This window comes from Episyrphus balteatus, chromosome 3 (assembly GCF_945859705.1).
Source record: "Episyrphus balteatus chromosome 3, idEpiBalt1.1, whole genome shotgun sequence".
Classification (NCBI taxonomy): domain Eukaryota; kingdom Metazoa; phylum Arthropoda; class Insecta; order Diptera; family Syrphidae; genus Episyrphus; species Episyrphus balteatus.
Window position 1 is genome coordinate 112,239,896 of NC_079136.1, and position 22,648 is coordinate 112,262,543.

The 22,648-nt window shown below is 31.7% G+C and overlaps 1 protein-coding gene and 1 long non-coding RNA gene across 2 annotated transcripts in view; one reads left to right on the forward strand and one right to left on the reverse strand.

Annotated features, from left to right (window-relative positions):
• Positions 1 to 22,648, reverse strand: part of LOC129914216 (aristaless-related homeobox protein-like) — a 40,763-nt gene that overhangs the window by 17,190 nt on the left and 925 nt on the right. The gene's annotated exons all lie outside the window — the stretch shown is intronic.
• Positions 819 to 2,643, forward strand: LOC129914217 (uncharacterized). Its single transcript, XR_008772148.1, has 5 exons — positions 819 to 1,217; positions 1,278 to 1,512; positions 1,562 to 2,024; positions 2,089 to 2,119; positions 2,328 to 2,643. It is a non-coding gene; the product is annotated as an uncharacterized LOC129914217 (long non-coding RNA).

Below are 22,648 nucleotides of genomic sequence, written 5' to 3' on the forward strand. Positions count from 1 at the left end.
CCCTGCACAATACAGACTTTCTATCATCCTATAATTTAGTCAGAGCCTGATCAGTGCCTATGAAAATATGTATATGACACTACAACGTTTAAGTCCGATGCTATACTCGATTCTCAGGGACGTGCTACATACCATTGGGGCATCCCCGGGGCCCTCCAAGGGAAAAGAAAATAAATGTTTTGGGCCCTTTATTTCAAAACCAGAGCAAGGTTATGCAGGAATGCATGTGATGATCTTTCTAAACAGGACAGTATTGTCAAATTTGTCTTAAAAATGCAATACTAAAAAGCTGATCAAAAGTCTAAAATAAAAAATGAAGCATAACATGAAAATTTAACCATTATGTCATAGATAAAAAGGCACAGCATCGTGTGACAACCATATTAAGCCATATTAAGTTTGGCCTTTTAATATAGAGGTATTAACTTTATTTAAAGCATATTTTTTTCAATTGAGCAAGTTTCTTTTTTTAATTTTTATCATTTAAGGTGAGAGTTCAAAGTGTTTTTTTACGAAAGTTGAAAAAGAAAAATTAACAAAAAAGTAATATAGTAGCCCTTGGTACCTAAGTGCCTGGCTACACGGTGATTTTTCAATCGCCTAAGCAGTGAGTTTGCGGGCAAGTGGGATGAGGAGTGAAGGGAGAAGATGCTCACAAAGGGAACTGAATTTTTTGAGGGAAGTACAGTTCCATTGCTAAATTTTTCTTCTTTTTGACGTTTGTTCCTAGAAAATGTAAAAGGTGATTGGGCACAACAGTGTGTAGCTACCGCATGTGATTTTTCAATCGATTGAAAAATCACTGTGTAGCCCATAGAGGAAGGAATACCTAGAGAACCGACTCGTACCCCCCTTGCCTAAAACACCCGCAAATTTCATTTGAGGTGAATAGAAGAGAACTCTCTTATTTTTCTCTTTTTTTCTTATCCGTGAATACGTGTGAGTGGTGGATTCAGAAAAAAGATGGCGGTTGTAGCTCAAAAAAAAAAATTCTTAAGTGACAGCTGACAGCTGTCAATTTCTGATAATTATTTTGTTTTGGTTGCAAAATAAAAGTTTTTTTCAAGTTAGTTTATAAAAAATGTGCAAAAGTTAGATGAGAACAATGATAATTAATTAATAATCGGTCCAATTCTGGAAATGTGTTACCCCATCCAGCTAATGCCACAACCCAAAATATTGGTCGCTTGTCCCAATAAGAAAATAATCATAGCAAGGTGAGTACCAAAATATTGTCATGGTTTTCTCTCAATAATTTCCTTTTTTTAATTTTGCAGCCCTCAAAATTCTTACAAATTCCAAAACCTACAAACCATAACAACAACAGCAGCGGTCTATCGAATTCAACAACGCAAAAAAAATAATATTCAGGAATAACCACCATATAGCAGGACTGGGATGATAATAGTCTTGTATGTGGACACATTACTTGTTCCAGCGACAATATTTTGGTGGTCAGTTGCATTCTAAAACCAAAGCAAGAATAATCCTTCGTTTAATTTCAGTGCTGAGGTTGTTGTTAGAGTTAATAAACTAAATAAATTATATATTTTCTTTTTAGGTGACAAAAAGCACCCTCGAAGTAATAAGACTAGAAGCTGAATTAGAATTAGAAGTAGTCGGTTGCCAAATGCCTTGGGGCGTCTTGATGGGATGTCCTTTAAAGTATCCTATTTTAGTGAAGCATTTAAAGTTCGTACAAAAGAATCAAAAGATGATTTTCCCAATCGACACGATTGGGATATATTCTTTCGTGATGCTCATTACATGGATGAAATGAAAGCTGGCGAAAGACCCGACACAATTCATTTTGCAAATCTACCAATTCGTTGGTTTTGTCCACGTCACAGTGAAAATGATGAAAATGTCAAGCCCAGCGAAAGTATATTCAAAAGAATAATTGAATAGTTTGGTGTTGTTCGGGCAGTAGATATTCGAATATGTGATGTTTTTCGACAAAAGATGAGCTCGACTGTCAATGGAATTCAGGTGCATAATTTTGAACAGGATCTTCTTTTCGAAGGGTAAGTTGAAACAAAAAATAATTGTTGGCAAAAATCTAATAAAATTTGCATTTATATTTTGCAGATATGTTCAATTTGAAGAGTACATTGGATTTGTACGTGCAATTGAAGAATTTAGAGGAATGAAGCTTCTGCGCAAGTTTGTTTACCTGCAAGTAAACACACTAACCATCACATATTTTAGCTCTAAGCGTTAGTTTTTGTTTCATACACATTGACGTAATGGGACTGAATTTAAAAATGAATACAAAAAATAAGGAAACTTAAAACGAAAAGTAGCGTAATTTTTTTTCATTTTAACAGCCTTCCAGCCCAGTAAAGATGGGAAATCTGGTATTGAGGGAGTTAGAAAGATTACACCCTGTATAGCAGATTCTATGACCCCCAAAATCCCCGTATGGTTTTTGTTTTGAAACAAATACAAATTAAATGAAACTTTCATTAAATTTTAGCATAATTATGTATATATTTAGTTCATCCATTAGGATAATTGGAACGTCCTGGTTTTAGCTGCTTACAATGCTTATTTTTTTTTTCCAGTTACATATAATATAATCACCCATATAGGAATATATAAATGTGTTATGTTACATTGTACAAGCGCTAAGCTTAATTAATAATTATGAAATATATGAATTAATTGCTTGGTAAAAAGTACAAATTTCTACTTTTATCTAAATTTTTGTTTAAATATAAATAATTTATGTATAAATGTGTATTTAAAATGTAGTTACGTTGCACTTGATAAATATCTTTATTCTAATGTTTCATTTTAAATGCAATGATATATGTGCGTATTGTTTTTTTTTTTCAAATATCGAATTGAGTCTACATAAAAGTAAATGCATGTTTCTTTTGTGTATAATGCAGCAGGTCTTTAAACCACACCAGTTAAAGCTTAAACAAAAAAATTGTCCCTAATAATTACCTGTCTTTCATAATTACAATAAAGTAAAAAGTTAAAATTAATTTAAATAAATAAAAACATATCGAATTTCTGTAAGCCGTTTAGTTTTTGTCGCATTGGCTCTTTCGCATTTCATATACTGATACGAAGCACACACTGGTTCTGTGTGCCTGGCATGTGGCGATGCTTGCAAGGCCAATCTTTGGAGGTGACATGCTCGACAAAGTAATCTTCCGTCCAGCGGATAGCACCGCTTATCTGGTTCATCAGTCAACTGCATTCCACATTCCTCACATATGTAGCAATCTACAGGGAAGTCTTTGTCCATGGAAACAACGCGAACAGTTTCATCAGTTCCCTCAACAGGTGTAATACCTAAATAATAACTAAACAAATTATCAAATGAGTTTTTCTTTTAAAGAAAAGAAAAATACCCTTTCCACAGCTAGCACACTTGGGGGCAAACATTCTATGATAATCGTTGACACAATAGATCTTGTGATCTACATCAACAGTAAATGGAACACCATCCAAGCACTCATTGCAAATACAACAACGGAAACAACCGGGATGATAGGATTTTCCCATTGCTTGCAGTATCTTGTAACGAAAAAGAAAATTAAACTACAACAAATATTTATAATTTAATTCAGACTTACCATTTCCATGATTATATGTCAGCATATTGCACATTTTTCTGCAGTTTGTTGAAATCCCGAGTACTGAAAATCAAGTAAGTTCTTTCAATTAAATGTTATATGTCTTTAATAAATGCTTGCATTTAAATTACCATATAATCTTCTTCGCAATAGACTCTTCCGTGAACATTGTAAAATGCTTTTCCACGCAATGCACGACCACAAGAGCAACAAATAAAATAATTTTTTTTTATTTTTTTTATCTGTCAAAATACGCACCTTTGAGCTACTTTTGTGTGGTGGAAAATTAGGCGCTGTTTATACTTTTCATGGTTTAGTTAGGGTGCGCTTATACTTTTTTTTGAAATTTTTATAGTTTTTAGCAATAAAGTTCATAAATATTGTTTGATTTTTATGCTAAAAGCAATAAAAAGTAATATTTAATATATTTTTTATTGATTAAATGTCAAAAAAAGATTTTTTTCTGAAAATTTAATTTTATTTTGCAATTTTTGAATTAACCGAATTTTTTTGTTCACCTCAGTTGCGCACTGGGCGGATTGAGCAAAACTCCACAGTTGAATGTGTTAGTGCCATTTAAAATGCACGGGGAAACTACCACATATAGCCACTGTGGAGTTTTTTCTCTCATTGCAGCTTGTAGGGTCGAAGAGAACAACCCCCCGGAGTCGGTTCTCTAGGTATTCCTTCCTCTATGGTGTAGCCAGGCACTAAGAACTTAGTACAACAAAATTTTGCGCAGTATTCTCTTCTATCTTTCTTTATTCTTCGCGTTTATGGAACTCTTTACCTTGTGACTTGAGATAAACAAATGATGCCACAAGACTAAAACAAAAAATTAAAACTTACTACATATTTCCTTCTATAAAAGTATTGTTAACTTTAATTTTATTTGAACTTATCTATGTTCAATTTGTCTTTCTTCTTTCTTTAATTCTTTATTTTTGTTGTAATATTTTTGTATTTTCCTTATAAATTTCTTTTTCATAAGTTCCGCCAACTTCCACCATTTTGTTTTATGATTTATTTTCTGGACGGGTTAGTGGGTAAAAAATACTTTAACCATTTTCGCTGGCGATATTTAACGGCTTCGAAGTCTTAGCATCTCATTTTCAATATTTTGACACTTATTTAATGGTCAAAAACTATGGTGTGATTGTTTAGTCAGCTATAAATTTGATTTAACTATTTTGTTTGCGTCTTAACGCGGGTCACTGTGACGTATGTGTAACTTTTTTATATTGAAATATCTTATTGGTTAATACAAATTACAAAAATTGTAAAATATGTTAAATAATTTTTGTATTTATTAAACACTTAAGAACCTTTTTCATTTGAAAATACGAACAAATAATTTTGTTCACATATTTTGGTCAACGTGCAACGTTTTGATGACATGATTGGAATATCCGAAAATGTGAGAAATATATTTAGTTTGACAAATACACAGTATTCCAAATGATATGACTATTTTAAGGGAAACCGACGAAGTTATGAATACCAGAGTTATGCGCGACAAAGTTAAGCGCGTCAAAGTTACACAAAACCGAAGTTACGAAAAACCGAAGTTATAAAAGACCGAAGTTATGAAAGACCGAAGTTACGAAAAACCGAAGTTATGAAAACCCAGAGTTATGAACACCAAAGCTATGAAACGTGGTTGTTGGGTTGGCAACAATTGAGATGAAGGATATACGGGAGGAACGTTCCAAAAACCTAGAGCGTGTAGGTTGAGTCAATGCAAGAAAAAAATTGTATGGGACGGAGGTGTCTATTCCCCTCCGTTTAGCCGGGAGGGGGGATTTTCTAAAAAAATTACTCAATTTGGAAAAAAAATTAATAAAAATAAACGGTTTCTCCAATAATATCGTACTGTACTTTTTTGTATAGCCAAAGACTTGTTCTTGTATATTGTTTTAAAAAAAATCTGTTTAATGGAACAGTTTTTGAAAAATTAATTTTCAAAAAAATATGTGGCTTTTTTGAAAAAAGTAGTTTTAGACGTTTTTGGATTCAGTTTTCAGTTTTCATTTAAAAACAAATAAGATCATTAAATTATGTAATTTAAATTAGCACTTAATTGCATAAAATTTTGAATGAAATAAGTTTGAAATTTGTTTTTTCACTTTTTTTTCAAAATTTTGATTTTGAAAACTAATTTTAAAAAAACTAGAGCTCTTGATTTCGACCGGGTATTACCCGTCCTCACAAATACCCGGGTACTCGGGTACCCGAGTTTTCGGGTATTACTCGAGTACCCGGGTACCCGGGTATTCGGGTACCCGGGTAGTTCGGGTACCCGGGTACCCGGTAGTTTCATGTATTATAATACCCGAGTACCCGAGTACCCGGGTACAATAAAGCCATTTGTTTGTTTTATTTGGAAGCGTTTGATTTAAGAGTATTAGGGCCATGGGATCTATGATGGGTGGAAAATTTTGTTTTACCATAAACCAAAAATGATTGGTATATTCTAAGCTACAATTTAAGACAGTAAACACTAACGTTAGGTGTGTTTTTTTGTTTATCTATATAGATTTTGTGCAAAAAAACGACATCGGGATTTTTGAAACCCATGCAAACATTTGGCACCACTGTACATACACTTTGGCAGCTGTCTGTCAAAAATGTTGCTGTTGTTTTTTTTTTATTTTAACTCCGAAGTGGGGAGACCATTACATCCATGTTGGATACATAAAAAAATTTTCACAAAAAAACAAAAACCATTTGTATGGCCATGGCATCCATGTTGGATTCAAAAAATTTTTTTTTCACAAAAAACCAAAAATCATTGGTATATTCTTAGCTACATTTTAAGCCCATAACCATTAACATTAGTTGCGTCGTTCTTGTGTTATAAGCGTTTGAAGGTAGCCATATTGATTTTTTTTCGATTTTTAAAAAAATCAAAAGTGGAAACTTTTTTATTTTTATTTCTAAGTTTTCGAAAAAAACTTTGGTAATTTTATATATATATTTGTTCAACAATCTTATCAGGATCCATTTAAGACTTTGATCTGAAAAATGCATTGCGTATATCTCGAAATATTAACATTTCAATACAACCATGTCAAACAAATTTTTGATTATTTTTTTTTATGAGAGCTTTTTTCAAACCTCATTTTCTTCGCTTTTTTTTTTACTTAATATTTTGGAAAATTTTTAAAAATCAAATTAAACAAAATGAAAGGTATCTTTGCACACGACAAGGACCTTTCTCCGGTGGGCATAGTTCGGCCACCCAGAGGAATGGAGACGGTGCGGATACTGCATCTTTTGATTTATGCTAGTAAACCAAGTTAAAACTCTTTTTGACGACAATTCTTTGCTTTGACTGGAGAACTGCTTTGAATTTAATTTTTACCTTCAATCTTATACCTATGGTGTGTTATTTACCGTTTAAAATGCTCAGTATCAACAATTTTCCTAACAAATACTTTTTTTTCTTTTGATACCCGAGTACCCGGGTACCCGGGTATTCGGGTAACTAAACAACCGACTACCCGGGTACTCGGGTACCCGAATACCCGGGTACCCGGCTACCCGAGTAATACCCGAAAACTCGGGTACCCGGGTACTCGGGCGAGTACTCGGGTATCCGGGTATCAAGAGCTCTAAAAAAAACTAGTCAAATATATTTAAAAAGATTATTTAAAGATACAGTTTTTGGCTTTACAAAAACGTACAGTACCTGCATTACTTTTGGTGTAACCGTTGATTTTTCTGTTTTTCATAACTTCGGCTTTTCGTAACTTCGGTCTTTCATAACTTTAGTTTTTCATAACTTCGGTTTTGCGTAACTTTGACGCTCGTTACTCTGGTATTCACAACTCCGTTACCATTTTCTATTTTAAACATAATTGATTTTTGAAACTGGTGTAAGATTCTCTAACATTCACCCTAGCATCTTAACTTTAAATATTATATAGGTACGCAGCACATTTCTTCAAAACAAAATATTCGGTAATAACACCTTCAGGCTAATCTATCACTATGAAATTTTCTTTACCTTTCTTTAATACTCCATACCTTATTTACAAAAGCAATTACTTAAAAAGAGTTAAATCATCCTTTAGGCAGGTTAATCGCTCAATGAAGACAAGTAAAAGGATAAACAAACGCACTCCAAATAAGAATCCAATGTTTTCAAAGAAGGCATTTTCATTAAATAATCTTGAACCTTTTTTCCCATTTGTCGACACTGGGATATTAATACAAAGTGTATCTGTACACACAATTTATTTAAGATGGCATGCGAAAAGCTATAGACAAAGTTAAATTGTTCCTTCATCCTCATAAAATTAAGAAAGTTTACCCCGAAAACAAGTCAGTTAATTAGCGAATGTTTACATTAACTGAAGCAATTAAATAATTAACTTTGGCATTTACTTTACTCTTTGCGAGATAAGTATGAAAGTTGTGAGTAGAACAAGTTAAAGGTCTATCAAAAGAATTTTAAGAGAAATGATGATTTCTTTTTTGTTGAAGCAGGTTTTTTGATATGATATAAGGCATAGAAATGATTCTTTGATATTTAAACATTATTAAGTTAGAAAAATTATGGTTTTTGGATTTTTGGAGCCCCCGCAAACTACAGACATTCTATCGGCCAACAGTTTAGTTAATCAGTATTAAAATTTATGGAAGTGCGCAAAATAGAACGAATAAGTATCGGCCGATCAGAAAGTTTTCAAAAATATCTACACTTAACTATTTATGAAGCCTAGTCCGCAGCCTAATCCATAATCCTTCAAAGTTAGATTAAATTCAAACAAATTATTTTTGAACTTATTACCAATTTGCCATCGCATGTTCCCCCGTCCTTAGAATCAGAGATAAAAATAAACAAAATGCGTACATTTTCATTAAACAGAGCAAATTGAAAATGTAAATTTTACAAAATAATAAAAGCAAACACAAAATGTCACAACAGAAACATAATGTTTTACAATTTCATTAGGGAAATTTCCAGAGCATTTCCTCTTCACCAACATTGTGTTTTACGTTTCACCATCAGGCTTCCTACCATTTTGATGTCGTTTTACGTACCGGAAGATCCGTTTGCGCTGTCCAAATTATTGAAACACCATTTTTGTTATAGCTGTGTTCGGTGTCCTATGTGGCTCTTTCTGTCTCTCTGTGTTCGTACTCGAATGCCTGTGTGCTTTTGGTTTATTTACTTAAAAAATTATAATTATCGCTCTGTGGCAAGGGGAGGGATGGCATTTGTACACATTTAATCAAGAATTGGGGTTTCAGTTCGTTATCCCTCCACTTCTCTTTCCTTTTCTTCGTAAAATCCTGCGTCATCGTTGTCTGACGTCTGTTGATAGAAAAATCCTGAAAACTCTATATCTACACCGAACCAACGAGAATGGAACGACATCGTATTCTGAGTTCTGTTTGTTTAGGCAAAACCAGTAAAACACAGTAAAATTCCTCATTTCACACATCTCTCTATCTCTCGCACGAAATGAAATAAAGCTTGTTATGGCATTTTGCTTCACGACTTTCACAACCGTGTCGAAAAGAGAAGGAAACGGAAGGACATGTTTTTGCTGTGTATATGTATGTGTTTATAGACTTTACCTATGAGCGCATAGGTAGACAAATTTTATGATTTGCTATTTTGTGTAAGTTTTAGTGAATGACAACGAGGGGATGATGAGTAAAAGTTGGCAATTCTAGAGATGATGTCTGGCTAATTCAATTACGTTATTTCAATTTGGTGCCCAGTCATCTTTAAAGCAGCCGGATTTTGTTTACATTTTCATTAGGATTTTTGCTGCTGATTGTATGAGGGTTGGTAGAAATGATTTTTTTTTCTAAATATTGCTCAAAAATTAGAGGAGAGATATGACTTATGAACTTGGTTGATTCAATAAACATTGTCAACCCATCTTTAACCTCTGTTTTATAATTGTGTATCTTTTTAGAAAAAAGTTGCTTGTAAATACAACTATTCAGATCAAAGAAGACATACCCTAGTCGACTCTTTTCGACATTAATACTGAACCGAATGAACACGTGAAAGTTTGTTCGAAAACGTTGTTCCGAACAAACAATGAGGTTTTTCTGTTCCATCTCTGATATTCTGGCGGATCTTATCGTTCCTTATGATCAATTTAATGGACATGAATTCTTGGTAATGTTGCGGTTTCTTATAGGAAAGTAGTGTTTTTGAATTTCTCGAATACGACAAAATATTACAAATAAACTTTCTGGTAGAACAGAAAATTATAACCTTATTTTTTAGGGTTGACTGTCGCCTATTAGTTTTGAAACTTGAAATAAAAATAATATTTTACCAAATAAAAGGCCAAATATACTAAATTGTAAGAAACAGAGTGGTCCAAAAAATATTTTTTTTTCGGGCAGCAATAACACTGGTCGGCAACGAAAATGGAGCTTGAACCAAACCATACTTTTCTAAAGGGCTTTTGTGTGCTGGTTCCGAAGTCAAAATTTCACTGGCACGTCAAGTTTTCGCAATATTTGAATATTATAAGGCCAAAAACGCTTTTTTGGTACTTTTGGCGTTGAATTTCATCACCGTTAAATTTGTTTTCGCAAAATTCTTATGCAATCTCCAAGAGCCATATTTTATCGTCTTAAATATGTATATTTTTTTTTAAATTATTTTTTTTTCTAAAAGATATTTGGTATAGAAATGTACATATGATATCTTAAAATCTTGGTGGTTAAGGTAACTTATTGTTTTTTGAAGCATATTTGAAGTAAAATCCAGTTTTCGATTCCTGATTCGGATGAAAAATAGCAAAATATCACGGAAAAATAATATTTTTAGATCCATGGAAAAAAACATTTAATTTAAAATTAGTTTTTGGGACCTTATAGCTAAAATAGTGATGAGCAGAGGTCAAAAACTAGACGTGATGGAATAAATCTGTAAACAGTTTTGAATTCAGCACACTCAAGTTAATTAAAATCACCCTACAGAGTTCTTGCTCCTGACTTTTTTTTTGTTTTTTGCCGACCAGTGTAATTAATAATAATACATTTATAAGTACCTAAAAAGTGCAAAAAATAGTCTGTGTACTAAATGTTGAAATTACAAATTGTCAATATCGATCAGCACCCCTTTTCATATAAGATAGGAGGCTGAAAATTCAGCAGTATGATACCAATAAGATGTGGAACCAAAGTAGAGGGTGGCCCGACGACTTTTTGAAAATTTTATTTTTCCCATACAAGAGTGGACCACACCAATGCACACATTTTGCATTGAATTTTATTCTCAACCAAGAAAATTTTTTTTGCAATAAAAATTTTATTTACTTTATTTATTTATTTTATTTGTCATTTGCAATAACAATTTTTTTAATGCGAAATTTTTTGTTTGCAATAAATATTTTTTTAATGAAAAATATTTTATTTGTAATCAATATTTTTAAAAATTTATAATGGAAAACAAATATTTAATATTTCATTAAGGAAAACACATATTTTCAAATTAATATACTACCAAACAAAAAATTATTATGATTAAGAAAATGACAGTCAGTATGTAAGTACCTAATCTAACAAGCAGCACAGTTTGCGAGAAGATGAAAACAGAATTCTGAAAAAAATTTAAAAAAAGCGCGCGCTTTTTAACATTTTCCATTTTTCAAATTTGTTGCAGAATTTTTTTAAACAGAATTATGGAAACGAGTATTTTAAATTACGGCATACGATTGCGATCATATGTCAACGTTTTGACTATTGCTCTCTCTCTCTTTTAATCAGAAGAAGAAGATAGAGACATAAAGCGTCAGTACGTTAACGTACATATGCCGTTGTTCGACCCCAGTATTTTGAAAAACTGAATTTTGAAAAGCAGAATTTTGACTTAAGAATTTTGACCCACGCAGAATTTTGGCCCCAACTCACATATTACCTTTTTTTCTTGTAAATTCAACCAACAATGAATGTAGCCGAAAAATAAAAAAAATTATTGTTTTTGTCACAAAAATCTCAATTTAAATTTGAAAAGAATGATACGGCAACAGTGGCAATTTTTAAAGAATAGAGTTTGAAGTATTTTTGGTCACCTATGTTTGAAAGAATTTGTCATTTTTAGTTATTGTAGGTGTTACTTTTATTCTTTTTAAGAAATAGCTCATACCAACTTAACTCTTGTTAATATTCAAAATCTCTTTACTATCAAAAGCAAAAATCGCAGTAATCAGATTTCGTTCCAATCATTTGAATGTTTTATTGTTATTTAATGTTGAAATGATTGCTACAAAACCAACCGATATGCCTTTTTTCTTGAAATGTTACTCCTTATACCAGAGCCACCACCCCACTGCGACATAGGTCACGGTCAAAAATATTATAATCTTTTACTTGCGCAGACACCCCTCGAAGATTTTCTGACACACGTTACATCCCTCAAATTGATATGATGAATGATTTGCGAAAATCGTAAGCTCTCTGCCGCCACCACCACCATACCGTGTTAATATTTTTCTGAGAGTTTCAGATTATCCCTTTTAACAATGTGACGCAACCACAGTAACTGTTTATTAAATGACAACAACGAGATTAATGATATTGTAATATCTGTCATCTGACGATTGAATTATGATTACATCCAAAGTGATAATTTCTCGAGATTTTAATAATTGATTTTTTAATCGCTGTTGATAGACATCAAGGGGATTGTATACAAGCAAAACAAGCAAAACCAAACCAAAATCCAAAAGCAACATTTCAATTTGAACAAATTTAATTTTTAGATGAATTCCTGCTGGTCTCAGGGGAGCTATAAATTGAGCCCATTCCTACTTCAACTCGACCTTGATTCAGTTTGATTTGGGACTTTATTAAGTAAAAGCTGGGGTGTGCTTTGGCGAATAGGCTTTGCATAATAAAAAGTACCACCTAAATGCATACATACAAGTATGTTACATGGGCAATTCATACCAGACTTAAGGGCTGGTTTTGGTTTCGGAAAAGGGTGATCTGAAGATTTGTTTGTTTTCGTTAAAATATAACTTTTTTAGTGAAAAAAAAAAAACTATCGAAAACGCCAAAGGGTGGAAGAAATTTGGTATTTTATTGGCGTTATGGTGCTATAATTTTTATTTTATAAAGAAAGGGTCTCTACAAGGAAGATTTGTGAGCAATGAACGTTGCTTTGAAGTATGCAGTTATATTAACAACATATGTAACGGATCAGCTGAAAAGGCAATAAGGTTGCTACAATATTCAATTCATAGAGAAATATTTCTTTGAGCTTAGTGTAAGGCATAACTTGACCTTGATAAGGCTCATTTGACATTCAAGCGAACTAAGATAAAAATGCGTGGAAAAGGTAAAAGGAAATTAACCTTATTTGAATATAATAACGAAGATATTATATTATTTGGATATATTTACATAGGTAAGAGTTATTTGAGAAGAATTTTGTTAAAAAAATTTTCGTTAATTTGTTGTCATCATACTTTTTCTGGCTTCAAATAGGAAGATAACAACTTTTTATGTCAATGATTTTCAATAAAATAAATTATTAATTAGTCCCTTTTGATTTTCCAGTATTTTTTTTTTATCATTGCTCATTTTTTTTAGAAACAAAAAACCAAGAAAGGCTACATACAGGGTGTCCCAAAAGTCAACGTCGAAACGAAAACGGATGATAGGGTAGGTGGTGACAGTTATCAGAAAAATAATAAAAAAAATCGCATATGTTTGCGAGTTATGGGCATTCAAAAAAATTCAAAAAAATGGTGACCCTGTGACGGTTTTTCATGTGCCGTGACTATAAATCTTAATTTTTCTCATTTTTTCTTTTGTTATGGAACCTTGAATAACATTGCTTCCAAATGCATTCAAAAATTTTAACTCAGCTGCATCAGTTTAAAGCAACAACCGACTTTTTTATTAGGTAATTTTTCCATATTATTTAAGTTTTGTACCCTTTCACAACCTTTCAGAATACAAAAACTTAAATGTTCGTAATATGGAAAAATTACCAAAAAAGTCGGATTTCTTAAGAAAAAAAATTTTATCTCGTTTATTTTTGGAATATTCTCAACAATGTTCTACCATTTTGAAAAGAGAATTGAACACACCAACTTTTAAGGTAACTTGCCGAAACATCGTGGTGAATTTTTTTTACACTACGGTTCATTGAATTAGAGTCATGTAAAATTTTTTAGTACTTAGTTGGCCAAAAAAGTAATATTTGCTTTAAAACTGATGCAGCTGCGTTAAAATTTTTGAACGCATTTGGTAGCAGGGTTATTTAAGGTTCCGTAACAAAAGAAAAAAATGAGAAGAATTAAGATTTGTAGTCACGGCACATGAAAAACCATCACAGGGTGAACATTTTTTCGAATTTTTTTGAATGCCCATAACTCACAAAACATATGGCTGCGGTTTTCTTATTATTTCTATGATAACTGTCACCACCTACCCTATCTTCCGTTTTTGTTTCGACGTTTACTTTTGGGACACCCTGTATAAAGAAATTTGTACTTTACGAATTTGCTTTGTTCTTTTCTGTGTGGTAAAGCTAAATTAAACAAAATATTATTTGTTTTTACCATCTATGGTTATCTACAGCGATATGTTAATTGATAACATATTAAATGAAAGCATGGGCGGTGCTGCGTTTTGACTATTCCTTTTGCAAAAGATTCTGAGTGAAACATAACATCTATATACATATATAAAACTAATATATTACATTTTGTGTATATCCCACTCCCAAATGCCCAATCAAGACAAGTTCGTCAGATATATGAAAAAAATACCATTTTGCCCTCAACTTGCGTGACAAAACTGGACTTTCCAACTAAACTATATACTCATTTTTTATAAAAAAAAAAAAAAACAAAACAGACTTCTATGGGTCGAAAGAAGGACTTATAGTTTTTTCGTGGATTTTAAAGTCAGAACTGGACAAATTTGAAAATGGACCCCACTGGTACCAGTTGGCATCAGCTTTCCAGTACAAAATGAATTATCAAAATTGGTTCACTTAGTCCAAAGTTACGAGGTAATAAACATAAACAAAACAAAATTCAGATGAATTGAACCTCCTCCTTTTTGGAAGTAGGTTAAAAATTGAATTTATTCAACTTTCGGAATTCGCAAGAATATCAATATGTTTGATAATTTTATTCTTAATGAGTCTGTTGTTGTTTATGAATGTTTAAACATGTATAAAATAAATAGGCTTATCGTATCGAGCCTATTTTTTGTATAGTGAGCGAGAATGAGTTTACAAAAACAAAAAAGTTCGTTTTTAATTAAAATCGGTTACATGAAAACTCTCACTTGTTTTTTTTTTTTTCTTTTTTTTTCAATCAAGATATAAAACTCGTTGGTTAGTTGTTTGGTCAATAGAATTAATTATATTGAATTGAATTGAGTAAAAGGAGAGGAAGCTTACAAGTCCTGAAAATAACAACAGCTGCGATTCGCTATGGGGGCATTTATCTACTTAGCCCAGTCGAATTAAACAAATAAACATTTCAAATGGAAAAAATTTGATCGTGCAATTTTTTCCATATGACGTTAGAGGGGATCACTGAAAGCTTGAAACCACTTTTTCGGGAAAATCAAGCTTGAGCCAAAGTCGCCATCTTGGATTTAAAAAAACACAAGCTTTAGTGAATAACTCGGCCATTTTTGATTTTTGATAAAAAAAATATGGATAAAACTTGTAGAAAATTTTATTTTCTTTAACTTTATCTAATAAGTTTTTCTATATGACCCATATTTTTCGAGTTAATTTGAAAAAAATTTTCCCTTACTCAGCTTAAACGTTATACCCACTTTGAGTATAGATTTTAAGATCAACGCAATATAAGAATGTCTTTTTGCAAATTCCTGAAATTTTATAAACAAAAGAAACTATCTCAAAATCAGTACGTGTTATTAAATATTATAGCTGATGTCTAGCAAGATACTTATTTATTTATTTATTTAATGCGTTAAGGACTAACGTTAAACACTTATTATATATCTTAAAACTAGTACATTTTAAATTTACATTACATTCTCGTATTAAAAAAGATTTGTTTGAATTTTATACTTTTAAAATTATCATTAACAGAAGAGATCATAAAGTAATAATTATTGAATACTGAAATCAACTGATTAAGAGGACTATATAATCCATAATTTACTCTACTGAAAGATGGGCATAAAGGTATTTGTCTTCTTATGTTAGCTTGGCTAAAACTGAAATGTAAACGATCCAAAGTTGATGGCGATGTTATAGAACCGTTTATTATTTTAATGATGTAACAAAGCTGTAAGTATTCTCTATGCTTTGAGAGTAGAGGGAGATTTAGTAGCATAACTCTTTGATTGTAGGGAGGTAGTGAGATTTCGGGGGACCATGGTAGAAAACGGAGAGAAAATCGCATAAATCTTCTCTGAATACCTTCTATTCTGTCAATATGTATTGAATAGTATGGTGACCATACAACACATCCATATTCAAGTATAGGCCGAACAAATGACACATATAATAGTTTTAAAACGTATGGATCATGAAAATCACGAGAGAACCGTTTGACGAATCCTAGAATTCGATTAGCCTTATTAATAATATAATCATAGTGATAAGTGAATGTTAGTTTTGGGTCAAGTATAATCCCCAAGTCAGAAAAAACGGATGGTCTAGTTAATGGGCAAGAGTCAAACATGTAATTATACATGACTAAATTCTTTTTGCGTGTAAAACTCATTGTTTTACACTTGTCAACATTTAAAAATAAGCGGTTTGTAATGCACCTTTCCCTGAAGTTTTGTAGATCTTCTTGAAGTTGTAGACAGTCACTAACTGAAGATATTTCTTTAAATATTTTTATATCGTCTGCATATATAAGAAGAGAAGAGTTTTTAATAATTGTTGTCACATCGTTTATATATAAAGTGAACAATAAGGGACCTAAGTGGCTTCCTTGTGGAACACCAGAATTAACATAAAATTGTTTGGAACATTCACTACGAAAAATAACGGCATAACTTCTATTTTCTAAATAAGATGCAACCCACATTAAAAAATTTTCGTTGAAACCTAAGGCTCTTAGTTTTAGTAATAAAGTTTTATGACATAGTTTGTCAAAAGCCTTACTGAAATCGGTAAAGACACAGTCTACCTGCTTCCGTTGTTCAAATGAGTCAATGCAAAAAGAAGTGAAATAAAACAAGTTTGTAACGGTAGACTTATTTTGGACGAAACCATGTTGACTGTCACTAATAATAGATTTACAATTAAACGATAAGACATTACATATAAGAGACTCAAACAATTTTGGGATAACAGATAGTTTAGCGATGGGGCGGTAGTTGCTAACATCATTTTTTAGTCCTTTTTTATAAATAGGTCTAATGTAAGCACTTTTCCACAATATGGGAAAAACTGAAAATTTTATAGATGTATTAAATAACAAACATAAGGGATAAGATAGTTGGGATGCACATTTTTTTAAAACACATGACGGTACACCGTCTGGACCCGGACTATAACTATTTTCAAGGTCAAATATATTTCGAGCAATTGAATCTTCTTGAATAGTAAAATCTATGGAAGTAAGATGTGAGTAATTTAAGTGCGGAGCGTAATTATTGACAGGTTCATTAGAATTACAATCCAAATAAGCATCTTGGAAGAAGTTAGCAAACATATTTGAAATTTCGATGGAGTCATGGCTAGTTATGTCTTTGAATGACATAGAGTTAGGGTAATCGTCTGTGTTTCTTTTGGAACTCACAAAATTCCAAAAGTTTTTTGGATTATGCTTTAATTCACTCTCAACCCTCAATACATAGTTTGAATACAAGGTATTCGAATATTCAGTAAACATATTTTTAAGTTCAGAATAGATTCTATAATCTTCATCATCCTTGGAGTTACTAAAAGTAAGCCAAGCCTTATTTCTTCTATTTTTCAAGTTTTTAATGCGATGATCAAACCATGGTGGGTTGTTAGATTTAATATAGTTATTCCGTAAAGGCGTCGTTTTATAAAAGCATTCAAAAAGTAAGTTATAGAATTTTGAACACATCTCATTCACATTACAGTTAAGAAACAGTTGATTCCAGTTTACATTACACAACAAATTGACTAGAAGATTAAAATTACATTTTTTGAAATTGAACTCAAGTTTTACATTTGATTTTAAGGATTCATTAGACATGTTCATGTTCAAAGATATATCTATTGCTGGATGATGTCTATCTTCGTTTAATAATATAGTGTTAGCCGGAGTTACAGATATGTCAGAGTGTATTGAATCCGTAAAGAAAACAAGATCCAGTATTTTATTAAAAGCGTTACGAATTCCATTATATTGATTTAACCCGCATGAGGTAAGTCCGTCGATGACTGAAAATTCATTTGAAGATGATAAGTTTGATGGAGATAAGATATTGCAATCGTCTGGCCGTATCCAGTTCAAATTTGGGAAGTTGAAATCGCCTACAATCAAAAGTTCGTCGTTTGGTTCCATTAAATTGTGTATAATTTCAATGCAATCAACATATTTTTCATATACATTATTATTGGAGCTTGGTGGTATATAAGTGCAGATTATATATAGGTAGCCAGTTTCGAATTTTATTTTAATAGCTATTATTTCAGCGTCTGTAGAAGTAAAATCGTCAACGAGTGTGCAGATATAATTGTTTTTAACAGCTAGCAAAATTCCACCGCCAACTTTTTCTAGATCATTTGAGTTATGCCTATCACGTCTAAAGATTTGATATGACCCGTCAAAAAGCTCAGTGCTCAGAAAAGAGCTGTTTAACCACGTTTCAGTAAGAGCAATAATTCCATGAAGGAGGTTATTTATATTTTTATAGACCGTATTGATCTTTGTCCTTAACCCGTTTACATTCTGATAGTAGATTAGTATCTGATGAAGCTGCTTTTTTCGTATTTTGGCATTGTCCGTTCCTTCTGAAAAGGGTTTTGTTTGGCGCTCTGGTGTTTATTTATAAATTCGTGGACTATTATTCCCCCTGGCCAAAATAATGGAGAGTTTAGCTTTTGGTACAATGAATCTGGCACTTTTATTTTAAATGATGCATATTTAGAGAAATTCCGGTGTATCATTTTCTCAACGTTTATCACCGTGGAAATTTTAAACTTTGTCGCAATATAGTTTTTTATATCGAGGGCATTCGTTGAAGGATGGAGCTTAGATATAAATATAGTTCGATAACCTTGTACTACTTTTAGACCAGATGTAATCGGAGAAGAGTTTTCGTTTGATTGAAACAATTGGGGATAGGAAGCAGAATGTGTTGTTGGAGCAGTAGAAGTCATATGCTTTGATGCAGGCTTTGCATTCTCTATGATGGTATCGTTTGACAATGTTGAGTTTAAGGAATGCGTTAGCAGTTCCTGTTGTGATATGTTTAAAGTTGGTAGTTGCGATGTATTAATCGATGCAGACGTAGCTGGTTTTTTTGTTAAAGGATGTACGTCAGATGCTTCTGTATCGGTTTCGTCAATTTTTCGTTTATGGGGTGCATTGTCATTATCACATGTTGAAGGATTATTTATATTTGAAGTGTTTTGGCTTTGTTCTTCTTCCTGAAGCGGATGACTTAAAGCGATATTATTTGCAACTTGCTTGTTAAGTTGGAGACAATAAAGTCTTTGAATTTTTGAAATCGGTTCATTAATGCTTGAGATATGACCAATTGTTTATAACTCTCTCTCTTTTAATCTTTTATTATAATATTAGTATGCTTATTTTAAGTACATTTTTTTCTTTAAGTGCCAGGATTGGAAATAAAATATATATATTGTCTTTATAAAAAAATCCGTTATTAGATACATAGGTATTTTTCGTTCCAAAATTATCGTTCTTCTACTCCAATACCACACAGAGAAAAATATGACCCGCTAAAAACTAACAGATTGCCATATTGTTTTACCGTCCATACATTTCATAAGGAAATCTTATTAAAATCAACGATTAATAAGGTTTTTTTAAGGAGATTTCTTATTATTTTTATAGAGAAAATCTTATTAAAATTTGACTGAAAAGTTGATTTTTTTTTGCAACTTAGCACTAGAACAAAAATCGCCATCAATATTTTCATGGCAGGTTGGTTCAGGTGGTAAGGTGGGCGACTAATGATTTGAAGTCTCCAGTTCGATTCCCAGCCTGGTCATCGTTTTTTTTATTTTTTTGCAGATTTTAAAACAATAAGGAAAACCCGATTGTTTTAATAAGGTTTCCTTCTTGGATGAAAACCATAGAGAAATCTTATTGTTTTTGTTCTATTTTATGTGGTCTATTATTCTCTGTGCATGACATTATGAAGTTCCCTTTATTGTTTTTAAACTTATAACCTCTCATTGAAAAAGATTACATTTTTGAGTATGTACGATGCATTCATGTACATAAAATGAAATCAAATATTTTTAGAAGAACCAAGCCTCATGAGCTTATGGTCTAAAAAACATGGGAAAGTATTAAAAGTTTAAACTTTTACTATTTCTGTCTCTATTTAATAAGTAGAAAAAGATAGGGACACATAGCGACCATACGTTAACGAACGTCGATCTTTCAAGATTGGCCCTGATTAAGAGGTGGTTTTAGTGGTTAAGAGTCACACACTACTTGGTGTCAAATACTGCCAAAAGTGTCTTTTGAAGATTTCCTCCTGTAAAAAAAAAATATTTTTAGTATAAAAAAATACGTATACGCCACAGTGAACACAATTTATTCCTTTTTTTCTAGCTTCGTAACCAACGTTTCTATAATAAAAGTTATATACACTGAGGGAAAAAACGCAACGTAAATTGTAATATGTTCAACGTTGATTTACTGTTGAAAAAACTAACATGAAACATCTTTAAATTAAAATTGAAACAACGTAAGAATTTTTTTTATTTTTGTCGGTGTTCGGGTTGTTGCATTTTATCACCCTTATTTCCAACAGTGAGCACCCAAAAGTTGTAGGTTCGATCCCCAGTCGCTGCCAATTTTGGCGATGACGTGACTCAATTCATATGTATGTACAAGGAAAAACTGCGCATCTTTATGTAGTGAAAATAAAACGTTGGGTAAAATATGAATTAATTTTTAATTTAATTAATTACATCAACAAAACTGATCATTTGAGCCAAAACATCAATAAATATAAAATATTTTTGTGCTTTTAAATTTTGTGGAGTTAAAATCAGCAAGACAATCCAATTTTGGGCAAATAAAATTAAACACACAAATTTTAACAGGACTTTCTTTGAATGTTGATTGTTCCTTGGAATTGAAGGTATAAAAATACAAATTAATGTATTTCCTACTTTTCTTGTCAATTACTTGGAACGTGGTTGCCATTGCCACCCTCTATGTTATCAAGTAGTGAAAACAAAGCGTCAAACTCAGGTATATATTTTTTTAAATTTGAAAGTCAAAATTTTTCGCTAAGATACTGAAGCCGAATTACGGCGTACGAATACGTACTGACGATATAGGTCTCTTTCTATTTTTACTGATTTAATAGAGACAGCAATAGTCAAAACGATAACGAATGATCGTAATCGGGTGCGATAATTGGACCCCTGGTTTGTACGATCGCTATATAATTAATAGGAATTGAAATAAATTAAGTTTAAAATTTCGGTTAGGAAATTAAAGGGGGAAGGAAAATGCACCAACTTGTAAAAAAAAATACAACTTGGAATAAAAAACTACAAAGAAATAAATTTTGTTTTGGCAATACATAACAAAGGGAATCATTTTTTTTAATTGATCAAATTCAAATTCTATAAAATATATATTTTTTTACCAAAAACAGTCGTTCAAACGGATTGTGGTGAAGGCGACTATTGTATAGACTATCTTGAACCAGAATTTTTCTTCCCATTAGTAAATTTTGTTTTATTTTCACAATTTGTTCACTTTAACATTGGTTAAATGTTAGAAGAGATTAACTTATTTTTTTCTTGTGCACTATTTTTCCACATTCCACAAAATATTTAACCGTCCCAAGTTCTAAAATGTTCAATGTCTAACTTCAATTTTAGAACAGCACTCTGAAAAAAAAATTTATGAAAAAACGCTGGTTCTAGTTTTGAAAACAGCCCTGTTATTGTATTTTTCAAATAGGTACAAAAGTTTTCAAAGCTGATCTTAATTCTTAAGACGAAAGATATTACAATTGGAATTCAACAAGACAGTGTTCTGCAGAGCAAAACAAAAACAAAAATCAATTATGAACACGGGAAACAAAATACTAGTCTACAGTAAGAGTTTTTCAAAATTTCACAAAAAAAATTTAAAGAGCAAATATTTATGTATGTTAAATACTTTCATCAGTCACGCTAAATAAACATTCCATTTCTTAGGCGATTTGTTACAATAAAACTTTTATCCAAAAACATTGGCTGCGAAGCTTGTAAATAAAGCCCAAATAATGTTCACTTTGGCGTATACGTACTTTTTTTTTATTAAACATATTTCTTTTCATTGTATGTACCTACAAATATGAAATATGAATGTATCGCACATATTCAAAATCCAATCTTTTTTTAGTTCTTACAAGTTTGGTTTTGAACATTTCGTCTTTTATTTTAAAGATTCCTGTATTTAAGGTACCTATTTTACAAGGAACATAGGAGCACTGGAATGGTGATTTGAGTAGACGAAGTAGTTAATAACAGATTTACTTATAAAGACAAAAGACCTATTTTATTAACGAAAGACACGTAAACAAAACAATTTACTACTGATAAAAAACTATTTACCGCAAGCATAAACGGCACCGAGTGCTTAATATGCCATTGGTTTATGTAAATATTGTTTGTTGCAATATGCAAACAGTACCTACTCATTTAAAATATATAATAATCATCAATCAACCAAACTATTAATAGGAATTTAAATGTATCGAGTTAATAATTTTAGGGGGGATGCGGCAATTTGTGTTTTTATACTTTAGACTCCCAAAAATCAATAAAAATGCAATGAAAATCCCGTTAGTAGTTTTTGTAAGTTTTCGTCTAATTTGACTGTATTTTATTTTCTTAGCCGATATTTTAAGCGCTTTTATATACTATTTTGAGCAGTTTT